The 20049-nt window shown below is 39.7% G+C and overlaps 1 protein-coding gene across 2 annotated transcripts in view; it reads left to right on the forward strand.

Annotated features, from left to right (window-relative positions):
* Positions 1-1092: 1092 nt before the first annotated feature.
* TBC1D4 (TBC1 domain family member 4) overlaps positions 1093-20049 on the forward strand; it is a 98079-nt gene continuing 79122 nt past the window's right edge. Inside the window, exon 1 of one of the 2 annotated variants that reach the window (XM_036250134.1) lies at positions 1093-1162. The gene's annotated coding sequence lies outside the window, so the exon portion shown is untranslated. Of the gene's footprint in view, positions 1163-15939; positions 15988-20049 lie in introns of those variants that run through there. The other variant, XM_036250135.1, reaches the window with a different exon arrangement.

Here is a 20049-nt window from a genome sequence, read left to right on the forward strand (position 1 = left end):
GTCTATAGCAAACATTATTTACAAATAGCTAACCTTTTCCAATATTCATTTATAAATTGTCCAGTGTGTACATTAGCAATGGTTATGAAGAGGCTCTTACCAGGTTTTCTGTTCAGAATAGGCATCTGCTTTTAGGTGTCTTTCCCCCTGTGATTAGTACTGTTTTCCCAAATGAAAATACTCTGGGCTCAGGCAAGAACCTTTGCAGTGTTCTGATCTGGGAAAGTGAGCGGAACCATTTTCTCTTCGATTATGTTTGTTCCTTCATTTTTTCATTCACTTTGCAAACATATATTGAGTGTGAGCCATGTGCGCTATGCTTTGTGCTAGTAATAGATAAGAAGGCACGAGGCATCTGTGGGAGAGAGATGCCATTGGGTGACCAAATATGGTTTGTTGTGTCTGTGGGTGATTTGGAGGGGCCTGGTGCTGCTACTGGGCTCTCGGCCTGGGAACCAGTTGGAAATGGTGATGGAGGGGAATTTCTCTGAAGGGAATCATGTTATCTTGCAGAAATCTGAGCAAAAGGGCCTCCCAGGTCAAAAGGGCCCCCGGGTTGAAGAGCAGTGTGGTTTGTTCTCGCTTGTTTCCGTTCTCCCAAGGACACTTGATCATCTGCTGATATTTCTTGGAGGCAGTTTGCATGGAATATTTATTAGTGATATTTTTATGTTCTTCATATTCTATTCACTAGGCTAAAAGAGAACATAAGTGTTTTTCCAATATTTATAGATCATCAAAAGTTCTAGGAATATTTAATAAAGGTAAGGAGGTTTCTGAAAGTTTTTACTTTGGGTTCTTTTAACCATGACTGGAGTTTTAAAAAAATGTAATGTTTATTTCTGTTTTATTTCAGAAACATTGAAAGAATACTCTTTCCCAAATTCTTTTTTTTTCCAAAGCAGTTTACAAACTTGTAGATTAAACATAAGGACATCATTGAACTGCTATCTGTATAAAGAAATCTTTTATTATAATTGCATGTTCAAATTTGGGGGCTCATATTCTTACCTTTTGCAGTAGTTTTTTAAACTCTTTTTTCTCCATGATCTTTTGCTGTTGTTAAATTGGAGTATTATTTTTGTGGAACTGGAGAGTTACTGTCAGGATGATCTGATGCAGTGCAGGGGCATCCAGACAGGAGTCTGTTAGCCTACTGGAGGTAAGTTTAGAAATGCCTCAGGAGCTGGGGAGTACGAGGTGGGAGAAAATAGTTCAGGGAAGCAGACACGCTGTGTGCCCAGGAAATCCATAATGAGGTAACACTGCATACCAAGCAAGGAGCCACAAGGGAAGAAGTCAAATTATATACAAGTCATAAGGTAATAAGCACCATGAGGATAAAAACAAAATGTTTTAATGGTTTATTCAATAAATATTTGTTGAGTGCCTACTCTACGCCATGGGTGTGAGGGAGATAATTTCTACTTAAAGAATTCAGGAAAGTTGATTGTTTTTAGATTATGATACATTCCTTGATGATTTAAAAAAGTTAATCTTATCTAGCTCATTACCATTTTAGAGACAGACCTCTCGTTTGTTTCCTTTTTCTAACTATGGAGTTTTGCAAAAATCTAGGGCTTGAGAGGAATCAGCATGAGAATGGGTAGGTGATTTTTGTGATATTTTTAAATAGATTCTAATCAATATAGATTTAATATCCATTTAAAGAATTTTTAATAATTTCAAACAACTTTTAGTAAAATGAAATTTAAAATATATTGATGAATGTTTATTGTACAAGTTGGAATATATGGAAACAGAGGCTAAGGCTGAAAGAGGGATAAGGAGTAAAATCTTACTGATGGATTTTTCACTAACAAAATGCTAGATGTAACTATAGTACTCATCTATTGCTTATTATAGTAATTATAATTTATAAAACTTTTAAGATATGAAAACTCCAAATCATAAGATTTTTATACTTCAAAAGAGAAATTAAGGCACTTAATTGTTTCTATCAATTAAAAGTATATTTGCATGTCATTAATATGTAATTGCATGCTACTTTTATGTACTCATTGTAGCAAGTTCCTAAGTGAATTCTATTAAGCCTGGTTTAATTGATCCATATAGTGTTTTTAATATAATGGAATATCATTAAAGTATTTTTGTAATTTAAATCTTGCAAGTTCTGGCTTGTCTTTATCAGTGAAATCATACTTGACTAGCAGGAGGGTTAGGTGAATGTCTTTGTTTTTGCTCATTTGTGTTTGAGGAACCAGTCTTAGTGCCCATGGGACAGAACACTGATATTTGCATCAAATGATTGTTGCAATTGAGCCTTTTTGTTCTCATTGGCTTTCAGAGTTATAGACACAGACACAGTATGGTGACCACCAGAGGGTTGGTGGGTGGGGGGTTGTAAAGTATAAATGGGGTCAAGTATATTGTGAAGGAAGAAGATTTGACTTTGGGTGGTGGGCACATAATACAATATACAGATGCTATATATAGAATTGTGCATTTGAAACCTATGTAATTTTATTAACCAATGTCACCCCAATAAATTTAATGAAAAAGTCAATATACAAAAGTACAAAAAAGTGTATTAAAAAATTGCTGAGACATTTTCTTCTAGAAACAAGCATAGGGTAGTAAAGAATCAAAAAATAATTTGTATGTCACACTTCTTTTATAGTTTTGGAGAACAGTCTACAAAAATAAACAGATGGCCATAGCAGTTATTCTTATAGTGCTCCAGCTCTCACTCAAAGGTATTTTTCCATTGATGTTTAGATAGAGTGGGAGGTAGGGAGAGAGAGAGAAATGTTGATGTGAGAGAAACACATCGACTGGTTGCCTCCTGCACCACCCTGACTGGGGCAAGGATCGGATCTGCAACCCAGGTACGTGCCCTTGACCCAGAATCAAACCCGAGACCCTTGGGTCCTCAGGCTGATGCTCTAACCACTGAGAAAACTGGCCAGGGCTCAAGTTGAAGGTTCTTTATGGTGCAAATAGGTTTTTAAATTTAATTTAATTTAATTTTATCCTTACCTGAGGACGTTTTTGCATTTATCTTTACATAGAGCAGGAGAGAGAGAGGGAGGAAGAGAGAGAGAAACATTGATGTGAGAGAGACACATCGAGTGTTTGCCATCCACGCAACCCCAACCGGGGCCGGGACAAACTGCAACTACATGCCCTTAGTGGGAACCAAACCTGGGCCTCTCTGGTCCGCGGGCCGACGCTCTAACCGCTGAGCCAAACCGGCCAGGGCTGGTGCGGATAGTTTTTGATATTTAGTTAGCAATTGGCTGGGAACAAGGGGCCCCTATAGTGTTACATTGAAGGTATGATGTTCACACTTTACGACAGAAACATTTACATCACGCCTACTGAAACCGTTTAAAAAGAGATGTATATAATACACACCCCAAATGACTAAAATGAAAAGTTATAGACATTGTCAACTCTCAGCTGCTCCATAAATTCTTGTAAGAAAATAAATGCTGATTTAAAAGAAAGATGACAATGTTCCCTGTACTTGGCCTATTGGAATGAACTGAATCCATAGTTCCCAAGATAAAACATAATTAAAACGTTAAGTATAATTATATTTATCTACTAGTCTCATTGCTTTGTGACTACACCTGAATACTACACTACATGCAGGGGCATATTACAGGATGAAATAAGTATTAGGTGGTTGTTTGTGGGTTGTTTCCCCATTGCTATCTTTATAGAAATGTAAAGGTTAATGTAAAGACCACCACACTAAGAAGGCTCTAGTTAGAAAAAACAGTGACAAATTTCAGTGGTGACTGCTGATGTAGCTGACTGCATCACCATCGGAAATGCTTTATTATCTTTGAATGAGAAACTACAGTCCCATGAGGACTTGTCATAAGTTTGTTTTTTTTGGAAACACCCAGTCCAATCTTATCTTTATTAAGTACATAGTTCTGCTGCTTTGACACAAGTCTTTTTTTTTAGAACTACTACATGATTTAAATACTCCGACTTATACTTGTCCCCAGCTTTTCTTTGTTGAGGAGCTTTGACTGGTGCCTTTTTTCCTGGTGAATCATTGACAGTCATGACAGGAATGCAAGTTGCTCCTGATGTCTGTTCTCCCTTCTCTAGCGATGGGATTTACTAGGTACGGATCCATTCAGAGCTAGGACCACATTTCCTAGCTTCTCTTGCTGCTAGGAATCCCTCTAGTTCTGGCCAGTGGAGTGTAAGTAGCTTTTTGTGTGCGACAGCTTCCATAGAAAGAGAGTGTCGCGCGCGCGTGTGTCTGTGTGTGTGTGTGTGTGTGTGTATGTGTGTGTGTGTGTGTGTGTGTGTGTGTGTGTCTGTGGTGAGGTGAGGTGGGGAGGGAATACCCCTTGCTCTCTTTACTATTCATTCCTTCTTCACATCTTGCTGCCTGGAATACAGCTGACACTGTTTTGGATAGTGGTATCGAGGCCCCCAAGGTGGAACAGGAAGGTAGAAGGGACCGGAGTCTTTGATTTTAATGGCATGATGGAGTACCAAAACTGCCCTGCACCTCCAACTGGACTTTTGTATGAGAGGGGAATAAACTTGTATTTTGTGTAACCAGTTGCTGTTTGGGGTTTCAGTCATAGCAGACAAACTCCATCCCAGTGATCCTCATAGACTTGGCTTCTAGTTAGGACTCAGGGGCAAAGGTGAACATCGCCACCCATGAAAGGATCCTGATTGACCCCCAGAACTGGAGACCCAGAGCTCCTGAGTCATACTTCCAAGGCTATCTACAACCAGAGATCTGGCCCTACCAGGACTTTCTCTCTGTATCTTTTCTTTCTTTATTTAAAATTTTCTTTTTTATTGATTTTTAGAGAGAGAGGTAGAAACATCAATGAGAGAGGATATCGATTGGTCACCTCCTGCATGCCCCCCATTGGGGATCAGGCCTATAACCTGGGCATGTACCCTGACCGGAATTGAACCAGCAACCTCTTAGTGCATGGGTCGATGCTCAACCACACCAGCCGGGCTGTATCTTGTTTTCTTTTAAAGATTATGCAATAGAGCCAGCATCTTTTTTTTTTTTTTTAATTGATTTCAAGAGAGAGAGGAAGGGAGAGGGAATGAGAGAAAAAATCAGTGTGAGCGCAAAACATCCATCGGCTGCCTCCTGCACACACCCTACTGGGGATTGAGCCCGAATCCTGGACATGTGCGCTGATCAGGGATTGAACCAGCAACCTTTCTGTGCATGGGATGACACCCAGCCACTTGAGCCACACCTTCTTGGCTTTAATTCTCTTTTCCTCTTAGTTTCATTTTGTGTTACTCCAGGCTTTCTTCAGTGAAGGGAGTTGGTCACCTGTGGCCAGACTGACTTCCTCATCAGCTTGAGACCTCAGCTGTGTGTCATCTACTATTGAAAAATATTGAGGAGCGACTTAGATTGACCTGACTTGGATCCCATGCCTACCCCTCTATCTGTCACTGGTCCAACTTGGATTGCATACCCTTCATCGTGGCCTACTTTGTGGGGAGGTGGGAGATTGGGTTAGGAGAAGGATTCAAGAATCAGCAGTGCCCACTAGAGCCATTTGCTCTAAATTAAAATGGGCACTATTTAGGTAAAACAGTGAGTATTTCAGTTAAGTAGTTCCCAGATGATTTAAGAATCATATTATTTCTTGAAAGCAGTCCATATATGAACACACACACACACACACACACACACACACACACACTGAAGGCTGCTAATTTGCTTTGAATTTACTTCTGACTTTGGATGTGAATTTTTGTAAGACACAGCTCAGATAGCTCCTTTGTTTGGAAATGTTAATGAAAATCAATTCTGGCCACATTTACACTGTACAGGTTAATTGCTAGTCGATACTGGACAGATCTCCCTAATTTCTTTGATCTTCAGTCATGTTGATGGTACTGTCAGCATTGAAGCATTGTTGTAATCTTAGTCCTTTCAGTGTAGATACGAGCAAGCATTTGGGGTGTTAGAAAATTAAGGCCGTTACCTCATGAGAAATAGTTCAGTGCCACACATTGTATTTAAAATTCTAAAGTGAGAGTTTTCTTCAAAGAATTAAAATTTGGCAGTTAAATGGTGGACATACATAAGAGTTGATAAATAAAAATAATTAGGGGGGTTTTGGTATACTAAGTTACCAGGTTACTTGAAAAACAATGAAAGGTCAGTTAACTGAAAGATGGTGGTGTCATACGATTGAGCGCTGTGAAGGGGAGAGGCAGTCTGTCCACAGGCACGTCCCGGGGTGTGGAGGGCCTGGTTTGTGCCGGCCGAAGGCCAGTCATGGCAACGTGCTCGGCTGTGGCTTTGGGGCCATAGGGCGACATTACAGAGACTTCGGAAGTAGAGGTTTATTGCTTTAGAATTACTCTATTCATTAATGTGTTTTCAAGTCAGATGTCTGTGGAGTGCGTAGGAGGAATATATTTTTTCTCCAGGACTCTGAAAGGCTAGAGCTTTTCATTGTTTTCTATAATTAAAGATGACAGGAAAATGGGTCGTTTGAGTCACCTAAATCATTAGATGCTTTCCCTTGGTAGGATTTAGCCAGACCACACAGGAGAAGGGGAAGGAGGGGATCGTTGATGCTGATGGGCAAGGAAGAAAATCTTTAAACATCTAGCATCAGCTCTGAAAAGAGTCTTTTCTGACCAGAAACTTTTCTAGGTAACATTCATCACAGATGCAGGGAAGAAGAAAGAATAAGCACTAGAACTGCAAGTCTTTCAGCAAATTTTCATTGTATCAATCTTGTATGTCACGAGGAGCAACTGTATCAGGCACACTGCAATGTGACTTAATTCTGTGTGCAGGGGGTTAGTTCTGCTGGGAGGGCTGGAGGTGATGCAGCGTAGAGCTCCAGTGTGAATAGTCACCACGTGGACACAGATTCTCCTTCATCCGAGGAAAGGGCGAGTCCAAGTCAGAGATGAGGCGGCTGGTGGCTTGCCACCTCCTTCCCTTCCAGCCCAGGTTCGGAGAGAGGCAAACACACGTTTTCCTTTTTATCCTTGGGTGGTAGGCAGGACTTTTCTTCTTGGAAGAAGGAAGACATTTGCATACTTAGTGCGCAATGATAATGTGTTTGGAAACTTGTCTATGATTAGAAGCTCTAGGATGGTGTGTGATTTTCATTTGCAAGGTGAGAAATCTGTTGTGGTGGTATAAATATCTGAAGTAATACAGTAAGCCAGGACAAAAATAGGTTTCTGGGAAATCCATGGGGTTCTGTGCTTCCTGATAATATTACAGCTTTATCTACAACCTCAGACCTCAGCCAGAGCTTGTCATGGCAGGGTCCCCGTGGGCTTGGCCTTCGCTCCCTTGCCTCTTCCCAAGCCCCGTTCCATTTCGCAACTAGCCGCGCTTGAGAAGTTCTCTCTCCAGGAGTTTAGACATTTCAAAAGTTAAAAGTGCTCATTTAAGTGTTCAGTTTTAGCATTTTGTTTAGGTGACTTTATACTTTCACGGATCACGGTGAAAGACCAAGACATACATTCTTATTAAATTATCATGTCCTGTATGAAAACATCGAACAGATTAAATGTTACCAAGTGCTGATTATTTTGATATACTCCAATTTTTTAGTCTAACTTTATTTTATTAACTTACTAGTTTTATTGCCAAACTTGTCTACTTAGTTAAAATGCCAGTTAATTTACTTGCCAGTAATTAATTTTATAAGCCTAAAATAGGAGCAGTAGTAATATTTTATAAACAATGGTATTTTTTTTTTTCATATTATAAAAAGCTGTTTAAAAAACATTAAGCTCCCTCTAGTGTTTCTTGGAGTAAATACAAATGTATTGAACTGCATACTTTTTTTTTTTTTTTTGGTAAATGCTTTCCTGCATCTGTTGATATGCTCATGTGGTTTTTACCCTTTGCGACAGCATGGGTGGACCTGGAGAACGTCATACTAAGTGAAATAAGGCAGTCAGAGAAAGACAAGTACCATATGATTTTACTTATATGTGGAATTTAAGGAGCAAACTGAACTAAAAGCAAAATAGAGACAGACTTATAGATAGAGAGCCGGCAGACAGCTCTGATGGGGAGGGCATGTTAGGGTGTGTGTGAGGGGACTGAGCAAGAAGGAAAAAAACAGAGAGAGAGAGAACTCATGAACATGGACAAGTGTGGTTATCGCGGGGTGGGTGGAGGTGGAAGAGGGTATGGGGGGATAAATGGTGATGGAAAAAATGAAATAAAATATAATAAATTAAAAAATAAAGAAGAATGTAGACTAAAAAATACTTTTTTTTAGAGCAATAAAGGGTTCGTAACAAAATCGAGAGGAAGATACAGAGATTTCCCATATTTCTCTGCCTCCACACACACATGGCCTCTCCCGCTATCAGTATGACTAACAAGAACTGTGCATTTGTTACCAAGGGTGAACCTACGTGGATACGTCATGGCCACCCAAAGTAACTAGGTTACCTTAGGGTTCACTCTTGGTGGTGTACACTCTTTGGGTTTGGAGAAATGTATAATAACATAGATACATCATTATAATATTAGGCAGAGTATTTTCACTGCCCTAAATGTTTCTGTGTTCTGCCTAGTCACCCCTCCCCTCCTTCTTTACTGTCTTCCTACTTTTGCCTTTTTCAGAATTTATGTGGTTGGAATCACAGACTTTTCAGATTGGCTTCTTTCCCTTAGTAATATGTATTTAAGTTTCCCCCATGTCTTTGTATGGCTTCGTAGCTCATTTCTTTTCGGTGCTGAATAATGTTCCATTGTCTGTGTCTGGATGTAATACCATTTATTTATCCATTTATGTACTGAAGGGCATGGTTACGTCCAGGTTTTGGAATTTATGAATATATATTGCCTTTTGCACATCTATGTGCAGGTTTTTGTGTGGATATACGTTTTTGAGTAAATAGCAACGTGCATGCATTGCTGTATCTGATGGTAAGAGTATGCTTAGTTTTGTGAGAAACCGGTATTTTTAGCTTTAAAACTATCTTTCAGAATATCCGTCTTTCAAAGTGTCTGTATCAGTTTACCTTCCCATCAGTAGTGGGTGGAAGTTCCTCTTGCTCCACATTTTCACAGCATGTGGGTTGCTGGCATTCTAGATGTTGGCTATTCTAACAAGTGTGTCGTGTTGTCTCATTGTTGTTTTAATTTCCATTTCCCTGATGACATGTGATGTGGCCCATCTTTTCATAAGCTTATTAGCCATCTGTTTGTCTTCTTTGGTGAGGTGTCTGTTAAAGTTTTCCATCCATTTTTTAATTGGGTTGTTTGTTTTAGTATTGTTGAGTTTTGAGAGTTCTGTATGTGTTTTGGGTAACAGTCTTTTAGCAGAAGTCTCTTTGGTGCATATTTTCTCTCAGTCTGTGGCTTATCTTCTCATTCTCTTGATACTGCCTTTTGCACAAAAGAAGTTTTAAATGTTAATGAAGTCCACTTATCAATTATTTCTTTCACAGATTATGTCTTTGGTGTTTTGCATTTTACATATGAATATATACTCCATTTTGAGTTAATTTTTATGAAGGGTGTAAGGTCTGTGTCTAGATTCACTATTTTGCATGTGAAGGTCCAGTTTTTTCAGCACCATTTGTTGCAGAGACTGTTTTTGCTCCATTGCATAGTTTTAGCTACTTTATCAGAGATCAGTTGACTGTATTTAGATGGGTCTATTTTGGGTCTGTCTCTTCTTCTCTTCTTTTTAATTGATCTATTTGTCTATTCTTTCACCAATAACACACTGTCTTGAATACTGTAGCTTTCCAGTAAATCGTGAAGTCAAGTAGCGTCAGTCCTCCAAATCTGTTCCTCTTCAGTATTGTGTGGGTTAGTCTGTCCATGTAAACTTTAGAATCAGTTTGTCAAAATCCATAAAATAACATGTTGGGGATTTTGACTCAAATTACATTGAATCTGTAGATCAAGTTGAGAATAACTGACATCAGGACAATATTGAGTCTTCCTGACCACGAACATGGACTCTCTCTCCATTTATTTATTTTTATTTGATTATGTTCATCAGAGTTTTGTAGTTTTCCTCATCTTGGTCTTGTGCATAAATATTTAGATTTATACCTAAGTATGTTATTTTTGGGGGTGCTAATGTAAATGGTATTGTTAATTCTAATTTCAAATTCCACTTGTTCATTGCTGGCATGTAGCTAAGCAATGGACTTTTATATGTTATCCTTGTATGCTGGAACCTTGCTATAATCATTTATTAGTTCTAGGAGTTTATTTTGTTGATTCTTTCAGAGTTTTTACATAGATGATTATGTCATCTGAGAACAGAAAGAGTTTTATTTCTTCCTTTCCCATATTTATACCCTTTGTTTCCTTCTCTTGCTCTGTTGCATTAGCAAGGACTTCCGGTGTGACGTTGAAATGGAGTGGTAATCTTAGTGGGTACCCAATCCTTGCCTCGTACAAGAATTTAGTGGGAAAACTTTGAGTTTCTCCCCGTTAGGTAGGATAGCTCTAGGTTTTTTGTAGATGAATTTTATGAAGTCGGGAAAGTTCCCCTCTATTCCCAGTTTGCTGAGAGTTTTTATAATGAATGGGTGTTGCATTTTGTCAAAAGTTTTTCTGCATTTATTGATAGGTCATGTGATTTTTGTTGTTATTGTTGATGTGATGGATTATATTAATTGATTTTCAAGTGTTGAACCAGCCTTGCATATCTGGGATGAATTCCACTTGGCCTTGGTATATAATTCTTTTTATGCTTTTTTAAAAATTCAGTTTGCCAATATTTCAATTATTTTTGTATCTATGTTCATGAGCGATATTGGTCTATAGTTTTCTCTCTGCTTTTTATTCTCTGAGATTATAGAGAATTGGTATAATTTCTTTATTAAATGTTTTATAAAATTTACCAGCAAACTAATGTGGGCCTGGTGTTTTCTGTTTTGGAAGATGATTAATCATTGATTCAATTTCTTTAATAGATGTAAGCCTACGCAGATCATCTGTTTCTTCTTGTGTGAATTTTGGCAGATTGTGCCATTTAAGGAATTGGTCTATTACATTTACGCTATCAAATTTCTGGGCATGAGAGAGAGAGAGGAAGAGAAAGAGAAATAGAAACATTGATATGAGGGAGAAACATTCATCAGCTGTCTCTTGCACACCCACAACCTGGGCATGTGCCCTGACTGGGAATCAAACTGGGACCTCTCTGTCCATGGGACGATACTCAATCCACAGCAATGCTGGCTGGGCTACTGGACAGTATTCTTTTATTATCCTTTTAATTGACAAGGGATCTGTAGTAATGTCCCTTTTTCATTTCTGATATTAGTTGTTTGTTTTCTCTCTATTTTTTTTCTTATTTAGCCTCACTAGAGGATTATTGATTTTTGAGCTATATACTTTTAAGAATGTAAGCACGAAGAAAATAAGACTAATTTGATGAAAAGAAGGCATCCAGTTTAATAAACAAGTAGTAGGCTGATCTCACATTGAAGTATTTAAAGTTGGGTAAAGGTCTGTGCTGTGTTTGAAATTATGAGTTTCATAGTGCCAACTTACATAAATAAATAATAAATTTTCAGGGGTGTTTCTTAGATGCCTCTATTCTATAATTATAGTGAGAAAATGAAAGATTTAATTTTATTGATTACATTTATATGAGAAGTTTGCTTTTTTACTATTAATGAGTTTTCTTATTTCATCTTTTTGGTCATATCTGTATAAATACCCACATGCAATAAAAGAAATATAGAATCATTTTTCACAAGTGGCACAAATACTTTATGATTAAACTATGTTATTTTTATTTTGGTAAGGTACAGAACTGTATTCTTTTTGCCTAACTACATGCAATCTTTTTCCAAAATTTATTTCTTATATAAATATTACTTATGTAGGATAGTTCCCAACCTCACTGTAGTCAGAAAAAGCAGTTTATGAACAAGGTTTCATTTCAGGGTAGAAATTTTCTTTTTTAATTATTGGCTGATTCCTGAGTTTCATATGACCCTTGAACCCTCAGAATAAAGCTTAGAGTAAAATGCATATACCCTGGGAAGGGGTTGTGGGGTCCCATTTTGACATCCTTAGAGCACAGAAAGGTAGACTGAGGGTTCTAACGATAACTTCACCTCACAAGTTGCCTTTGGTCATCATTGAATCAAATTAAATGTTCAATGTTAAACACTCTGATCTTCTTCCACGTGCTCAGCTGATGATCATGCTTTCTGTTTAACTGAGGAAATTAAAGAAGTCAGAAGGGAAATTCTCTAAACTCCCACCACCATGTCTTCCTGCATCTGTGCTTTTAGATTCTGCCTTTCCCTTGGAGATGAACTGTTTTTGCTAGGGGTCAATTCAAACTCCCTTTGTGCCCTAGATTCCGTCTTCTCTTGCCTACGTAAGGACATTGCCAGCAGTTTGACCCACTTTCTCAAGATTGTCAATGTCCTTTTCACTATTGAGTATTCCCTGTTGGAGCTGTCACTAATAAGAACCCTCTTTTGACTCACTTGTATCCCAGCTAGTGCCCTAATACGTTGTCTGTACCTATAATTTTGGATTTCATTCCTGAAATTTTCTTTGGAATCTACTCCAGGAAGGCTTTTGCCTTAAGCCCTCATCAAAATGTGCTTGTCGAAGTCACCTATGTCTCACCCTGTCTTCTATACTCTCTTGATGAAATCATCTCACCTCATGGCTTTAAATATCATCTACATGCTAATACCTCCCAATTTTTCTTCCTCAGTTCTGCTCTCTCCCCTGAGCTCCAGACACATATTTTCATCTACCTACTGTCATCTCCCCTTGGACATGTCAGAACAGAACAGCTCCTCCAAGTTATCATGTCCAAAACTAAGCTTCTGCCCTCTTTAGCATCCCCTCCCCGAACGGGTTTTACTGCAGCTCCATTTTTCTAGTTCCTGTGACCCAAACCCATGAAGTTCATCCATTCCTCCGCTCCTCTCTTACACACCACATTAAATACATCAAGAGATCTTCTTGACTGTGCTTTAAAAATTACATCCAGATGCCCTCAGCTATTTTTCTTGCTGTTGATCCTGGGTGAGCCACCCTTGTCTCACCCTGGGTGGGTGCAGTAGGCTCCTGCCCCGTCACCCTTGCTGTCTAATCACGCAACAGCCGAAGAGAAACTTTAAACACAACTCAGCATCCGACCTTGGCTTTCTGTCTCACTGAGAGTAAAAGCCAAAGTCCTTTTAAGGTCCTGCATGGGTCGGGTACCCCCCTCCCCACAATGGCCACATGGATAATCTGCTCACTCACTTGCACCCACACTGACTCCTTGAAGAACATGCCAGGCAATCTGTTGCTGCCAGGCCCTGGTACTCGATGTTCTATCTGTCTGGAATGTTCCTCCCCCACATATCGGTATGGCTCACCTCCTTGCTCAACAAGGAGGAGAAAGTCATTTCTCTAAAATTGCAAATATTTTGCCACCCCCTTCAAACCCCCTCCAACCTTTTGTCCCCCTTTCCTGCATTATTTTTTTCCTTGGTAATTTTTACTACCTAAAATCCTTTATAGTTTACTTATTTTAGACCCCCTGCTACTAAATTTCATGAAGACAATGTTTTCTTACTTAGCAGCAGCTCTTCATTTCTTCCATCTGCTTACACAATGCAAATCCAACCTACTTTTTAAAATTTAATTGAACAGTGTTGAATGCTTTCCCTGTCCCTGCAGTGTGTCCGGCACATTTGCACATTTAATTTAATTTTCCCGGCTTACCTCGGAGGTAAGCATTGTGGTTCCCGTTTTGCAGAAGAAAAAGCCAAGGCTGAGAGGCTGCAGTGTCTTTCCTGTAGACAATAATCATATTGGAAACGGGGCTTCCGAGTTAAGACCTCCGGCTGCATGTGATGTCCTTTTCTGGTCTGCCACGCTGTGGACTAATCCCCTTTAAAAAGAATGAGTTTGCTTTTGAAAGGGAATTTGAAAGGGACTGTTCTTACCTATCCTTTGTCATCTGACTGTTTCCACCTCCTCTCTGTCTTGTGCTCATCTTTTCCTGTAGCACTGAACCCAGCAGCTGCTGAGGACATTCCATTCCCTGGTCCAGCTGCGCGGTTCCCCACGCGTTTCCCGCGACTTCCTCTCGTCTGTTTTCTGTTTGACCACTTGCGCAGATTTGAAATGGTCACACAGGCACAGGCTGTGTCTTCCCGAGAAGTTCAACGGTACGATCTGTGAGATGGAATGGGAGGCTTCGCTGAACGGTTTCAGGAATCTCTCTGCCTCGGACGCTTGAACTGACTCAGAAGCCCCCAGGAAAGCAGCCGTTCAGAGAGCGGCTGAGCCAAAAATGAGTTTAGAGCACAGTGACCGGGAATGTCTAAGAAATAGCGCCTGGTTTGAGAGGAAACTGTTTTGGCTCAAGCTCCAGACAAACCCAGCAGCCGGGATGCCTGTGGTCTAAGTCACAGAGATACTCTGCTTTCTTTGGTCCTGGAGTCTCCTTTCCTGTAATCTCATTATCTTCTGCTTTACTGGTTTAACTTTTGATGTAAATAGTTTGCTTAGACAGCTGTAAAACAAGGGAGTGCAGCTTTAGTTTTAAAAATCCGTAATTAAAAAAAATCACCGATTTAGCACCTAGACCTAGTGAAAATTAAACCCCCTTTTAATGTGCAAAATGTCTCTTAAAATAACATTTTAGATTTTTAACTAAATACAAAGAATCGCTAAAGTACTTTTGCATAAAAGTGAAAATGGTTTAAAAATAATTATCATTCCTTAAGATTGTCAGACACCCTCCCCTTAAAAATGACAGACTGTACTTCCAAAGCAACTAGAACTGGGAAAACTGCAGGGGTTCTTAGGTAATGGTTAGTGTTTCCTTTCTGTGGGGAGCTTCGTCGTGATCACTTTCCATCGGCTGAAGATGAGATATATTTTTTTAATCCTCACCCAAGGACATTTTTTTGCTTTTATCTTCAGATAGAGCGGGAGGGAGAAAGAGAGAGAGAGAAACATCGATGTGAGAGAGACACATCGAGTGGCTGCCACCCACATGACCCCAACCGGGGCCGGGGACAAACTGCAACCGAGGTACGTGCCCTTAGCGGGAACCGAACCCGGGTCTCTCTGGTCCGTGGGCTGACGCTCTAAACTGCTTAGCCAAACCAGCCATGGCTAAAGATGAGATTTTAAAAAACAAATAGAAATTATAATATTAAATTATAAAATGGAGCTTTTCTCAAAATACTGAACTGATTTTAATAGGAAGGAAATCTATCCTCCCCTTAAGGCGTGTATTACTTCCAAAGCAAATGCATTTCTTTTCCATACTGTCTCTGTTTGATTGAGACTAGTTTAAATAGTTCTCATTAGGCAGTTTTTTCAGTTTACTTGAAATGTTTCCCTCAAAAATTTTCACCCCTCTATCCTTTTTTTTCTTTTTTTTGCATTTATCTATATCTTGTTGTGCTTACTATAATTATTATAAAAAGGTTAGTAAGGAATCAAGCAGGTTAGCTCATATCAAATGTAAAAGGATTTACCTTTTTTTTTTTTTTGCTTAAAGTGTTTTCAAACCACTTATTCTCACATTCATATTTGTATTTGTTTTTTAAATGTTTGCCGAGGTTCATCTGTTTATCAATTCAATCTATGAGGAAAAAAGACTTTGTACTAGAGATTCATCTCTACTCTTCATTATTAGTGAGTGCTGGGCACTTGTGATGATCTAAGTAGCATAAGGAGGACAATGGTTATCAAATTTAAAATGTTCTTTCTAAAGAAAGCCAAAGCCTGTGCACGTCGCTCCTGAACAATCAGGGTGTTTCCTGATTGCAGAGTCAGGAAATACTTTACTTTTGAAGCAATAACGGTTACTCCTGGAAGGTTTTATAATTGGCTGCATAGCGATAACATGGGCTTCCAACAAATACAGTGAAATACTGCTGACTTACTTACAAAGAAAGAAAATTTCTGAGTGCGACAGAAGGCTGATCCTGAGGGTCTTATCGGTTTGGCTTCTTCAGTGCTCTGGGAGAACCTTGCAACCAGCTTCCTGAGCGAAGGTATCTTTCCTCAGTGCTTATAATGATCTAGGTTTTCATCCTGTGTTTGCTTGATTCTTTAAACATTACTGTGTTGTAGTTATAGAATTTGTTTCTTAAGTCAGGCCAAATGTAATTTTTATGATACCACTGGATTGCACGGAGTATGATTAATAATTATGATAACTGATGACATTCAGAGATCTAGTGGGAATTCTATTTTTATTTTTATTTTTTTTTTATCCTCACCCGAGGACATTTTTTCTATTTTTTGTTCAGGTAGAGTGGGAGGGGGAGAGAGGAAGAGAGAGAGAAACATCGATGTGAAAGGGACACATCGAGTGGCTGCCACCCACACGACCAACCAGGGCCGGGGACAAACTGCAACCTAGGTACGTGCCCTTAGCGGGAACCGAACCTGGGTCTCTCGGGACTGCAGGCCGATGCTCTAACCGCTGAGCCAAACCAGCCAGGGCGGAATTTTATTTTTTAATCTAGAGTGAGGAATTGCTTTAATGTCTGAATTTTTGATACTTGAATCTAGATTCTTTTAGCGAGGTTACTGAATTGTAACGATAAAATACTAGCTAAAGGTGGCGCTGTGCTTTTCCTAAATAATCACGAGGCATTTGAAACAAGCTCTGTTCATTTTATTGTTTGTTGAATTGATTATTGTGTGTCAATGGAGATGAATAATTTCCATGATTTACAACACTTCTGGCTTTAATGATAGAGATCATTTTTCATCTCCTTTTCATGTATATTATCTCGCTCCTGTAGTGCCATTAGTACAAAAATAAACCCACAGAAATTTGCATCTAGATGAGACCTTATTGACTATGTATCTAGGCCCCCCTCCCACCCTTTACTGGAGAGGAAACTCTGGGAGGCAGAATAGCAAACGTTTCTGGCCGAGCTGGGGATAGAATTTAAACCTCTCAATCTCTAGTTTGGTAGAGTTTTTTGAGGTCATTATTGTTTTATGTTAAAGCTTTTGTGCTGCCACAGGATAAAAACCTTGCCTTGAGTTGGCATTCAGTCCTCATCAGGCCTGCGGGATGTGGGCAGATGCTGAGCAATGGCGTTTTTGTAGCTAAACTAGAAGCAAGCAGACCGAGCAGTGGGGGTGTGCAGCTCCAGGTGCTCCGGAGCTTCTGGGGACGTTCCTGATACACATTTGCTTCTTGATCGGGTGAGCACGGAGCGGAGTGGAAAGCCATGGCCTTCCGTGGGGGCTGCCAGGTCTCCTGAGTTAGCAGCAGGAATTGAACAACCCTATCTCACTGCCGGAGAACTTTCTATTTCCTTGTGGCACGTTTATTTATTATTTATTTATTTTTAAATCCTCACCCAAGGATATTTTTCCATTTATCTTCAGAGAGAGCAGGCGGAAGAGAGAGAGAGAGAAACATTGATGTGAGAGAGACACATCAATTGGTTGCCTCCTGCACAACCCCAGCCAGGCCAGGGACATAACTGGTACCAAGGTACATGCCCTTGACCATAATCGAACCCGCAACTCGTCGGTTCGTGGGCTGACTTTCCAACCATGGAGCTAAACCAGCCAGGGCACAGTTATTTATCTTAAAAGCCATGTTTTGGGTTATTGTTTTTCTGGAACACGTACAGCGTGGTAGTGTCTTTATTTATTTATGTGGCTTAAACAACAGAAATAGATTTCCTCATGGTTCTGGAGGCTGGGGTTCTGAACGTGCCCGCATGGTCAGGCTCTGAAGAAGGCTCTTCCTGGCGTTCAGCTGGTCACTTCACTGTGTCCTCACATGGCAGAGAAAGAGGACTGGGGGGGGGGGACTGCAAGCTCTGGGTTCCCAGACAACTTCTACTGGGGTTCCAGGCGGTGGCTCACCGCTGTTTATATGCCTGTTTGCTGACAGTCCCCAGTTCCTTCTGAGCGAGAACACTTCCCCAGAGGCTACATGGAAGAGCTCTGAGTAAGATTCAAAACCGCCCCAACTACTCTTTCACTCTAGAGCTTGTATAATGGCAGAAAACAAGGGGGTGCTGAAAGATGCAATACATACAGGAAGGCTAATTCATTTATATAGGTAATGTCAGTTAACACTGTCCTCTGGGAGAATGCTGTTTCCCCAAAATATCATTGGTATGTGCATGTACTGAATGGAGATTTTATTTCTCTTCTGCTGCTTCTGATGGCTCCTTTAAATAAATAAATGCCTCAGTAGAAGGATTTATGATTCTCTGATAACTCATTTCCCTATTACGGATATTTTATTGTTTTTATCCGTGTGACTCTTCTGCTGTGGGCTCTGAGTATGTAGACAAGGCTGTGCAATGTTAACTTTTATGTGTGTCTTCCACATAATGACAAGTAAAAACAGCTGAATGTTGTTAGATTAGTCTCAGTTAGAGACTGTGTGCAGCACAGGTCACCTGAGAAAAGGTGTTACAGGCAACTAGAATTTGTGTTTTACAGTGTAGTTAACAACTCAAATTCCTGGAAGGTTAAATTAGTTAGTTCAGTCCAGATGATGAGCTTTGCTTGTATATGTTGGGTCATTAATTGCATTGCATTTTGGTGCTGAGCCTTTACCTGTGGTCAGGGAGGTGACCATTGAGACTACAGACATTCAGCTACGAATCAGTGCTTCATGTAAGAGCTCTCAATATAATGAAAGAGAAAAAGTACAAGCATGTAACAGAGAGTAAATGACACAACGGAGGCTGAATTGACTTTATTTGCAGTCTCAATGGTGGAATACAGTATAACTTTGATACTGCACCAAAATACTTTAAATATTTGTAACAAGATAAAAGTTCTTCAGGTTCAAAAAAATCCTCCAATAATATTTCTGATTTTGTACTTTTATAGAAATATGTTTGGAAATTTAGAAGCACTTGGGTTGCAAAATCAGATGAAAAGTATTTAATAAAAATTTGGTTTTTGAGGAAGAAGGGATCATTCTTTCTTAGGGCTTTGCCTGTCGCAGGGTTTAATGTCAGCCAGTTCACTCTCCATAGCTCTGAACCTTGTCAGGTGCTAAAGTAGAAAGGAAGTATCAGAGAGCTAAGGGTGCTGGTCATGCTTCAGTACAAAACACCTGACTGCGCCCCTGACCCATGTCAAGTGTTCAGGGTGAGTCATTGAAACTGTGGTGTTTGGACTTCATTCTTTCATAGGAAATACTCATAACAGCCAGCTGAAATTGTGATTTTTAAATTGTGAATTCTCTGGCAATGTATCCCAAATAATCACACAAAGGAGAAGAAATTCCGGATTTAGAAGTGGTGCTAGAAGACTTGAAGATATACCATAGATGTCTGAATGTAAAGCAACCCTGAAGATGAGATGATCTCCTCTTTTTCCAAAGACAAAAATTAACAAAACAGTTTTTGTTTTTGTTTTCTTGCTAGTACACATATTGAGATTCTAATATGTACCAGGAATTATTCTAGGCTCTGAGGATACAACAAGGAAAAAAAGGAAGGAAGGAAGGAAGGAAGGAAGGAAGGAAGGAAGGAAGGAAGGAAAATCACCAATCTCCTAGAGCTTATATTTTAGCAAATAAATTACATACAATGTTAAAGGTGGTGAGTGCTATGGAGAGTAATAAAACGGGGAAAAATCCAGGAAAATGCTGGCTCAGTGTGTGTGTTTGTGTGTGTGTGTGGGAGCAGGGGATGGGTGCAGCCTCACTAGGTGACATTAGAGCATGGATTTAAATGTGGTGAGGGAATGAGTCTTGCAGTTATCTGGGGGGGGGGCACATGGAGTTCAGAGATCTGGAGAGAGGAGTGTGCCTGGCATGGCTCAGGAGAGCTGGGAGGCTGGTGGGCTGATGCAGACTGAGTGAGGGGAGTGTAATGTAAGAGGAAGGTTTAGAGCTCATGAGGTGGGGATGGAAAGAGGAAAATCCAGGTTGACTCTCTAAAGATCATATGAAGGATGTGTAGCCACAGTGAACATTTAATCTATATGTATGTCATATGCAGATGGCAAGGGCCCTGTAGAACATTGTAAGGATATGGTCTTTAACCCTTAATGAATTGGGGGGGCTTGGAGGATTTGCACGTGATTAACATGACAAGTTTAAAAAGGATCCT

The sequence above is a fragment of the Molossus molossus genome, unplaced genomic scaffold (genome assembly GCF_014108415.1).
Source record: "Molossus molossus isolate mMolMol1 unplaced genomic scaffold, mMolMol1.p scaffold_m16_p_9, whole genome shotgun sequence".
Lineage (NCBI taxonomy): Eukaryota > Metazoa > Chordata > Mammalia > Chiroptera > Molossidae > Molossus > Molossus molossus.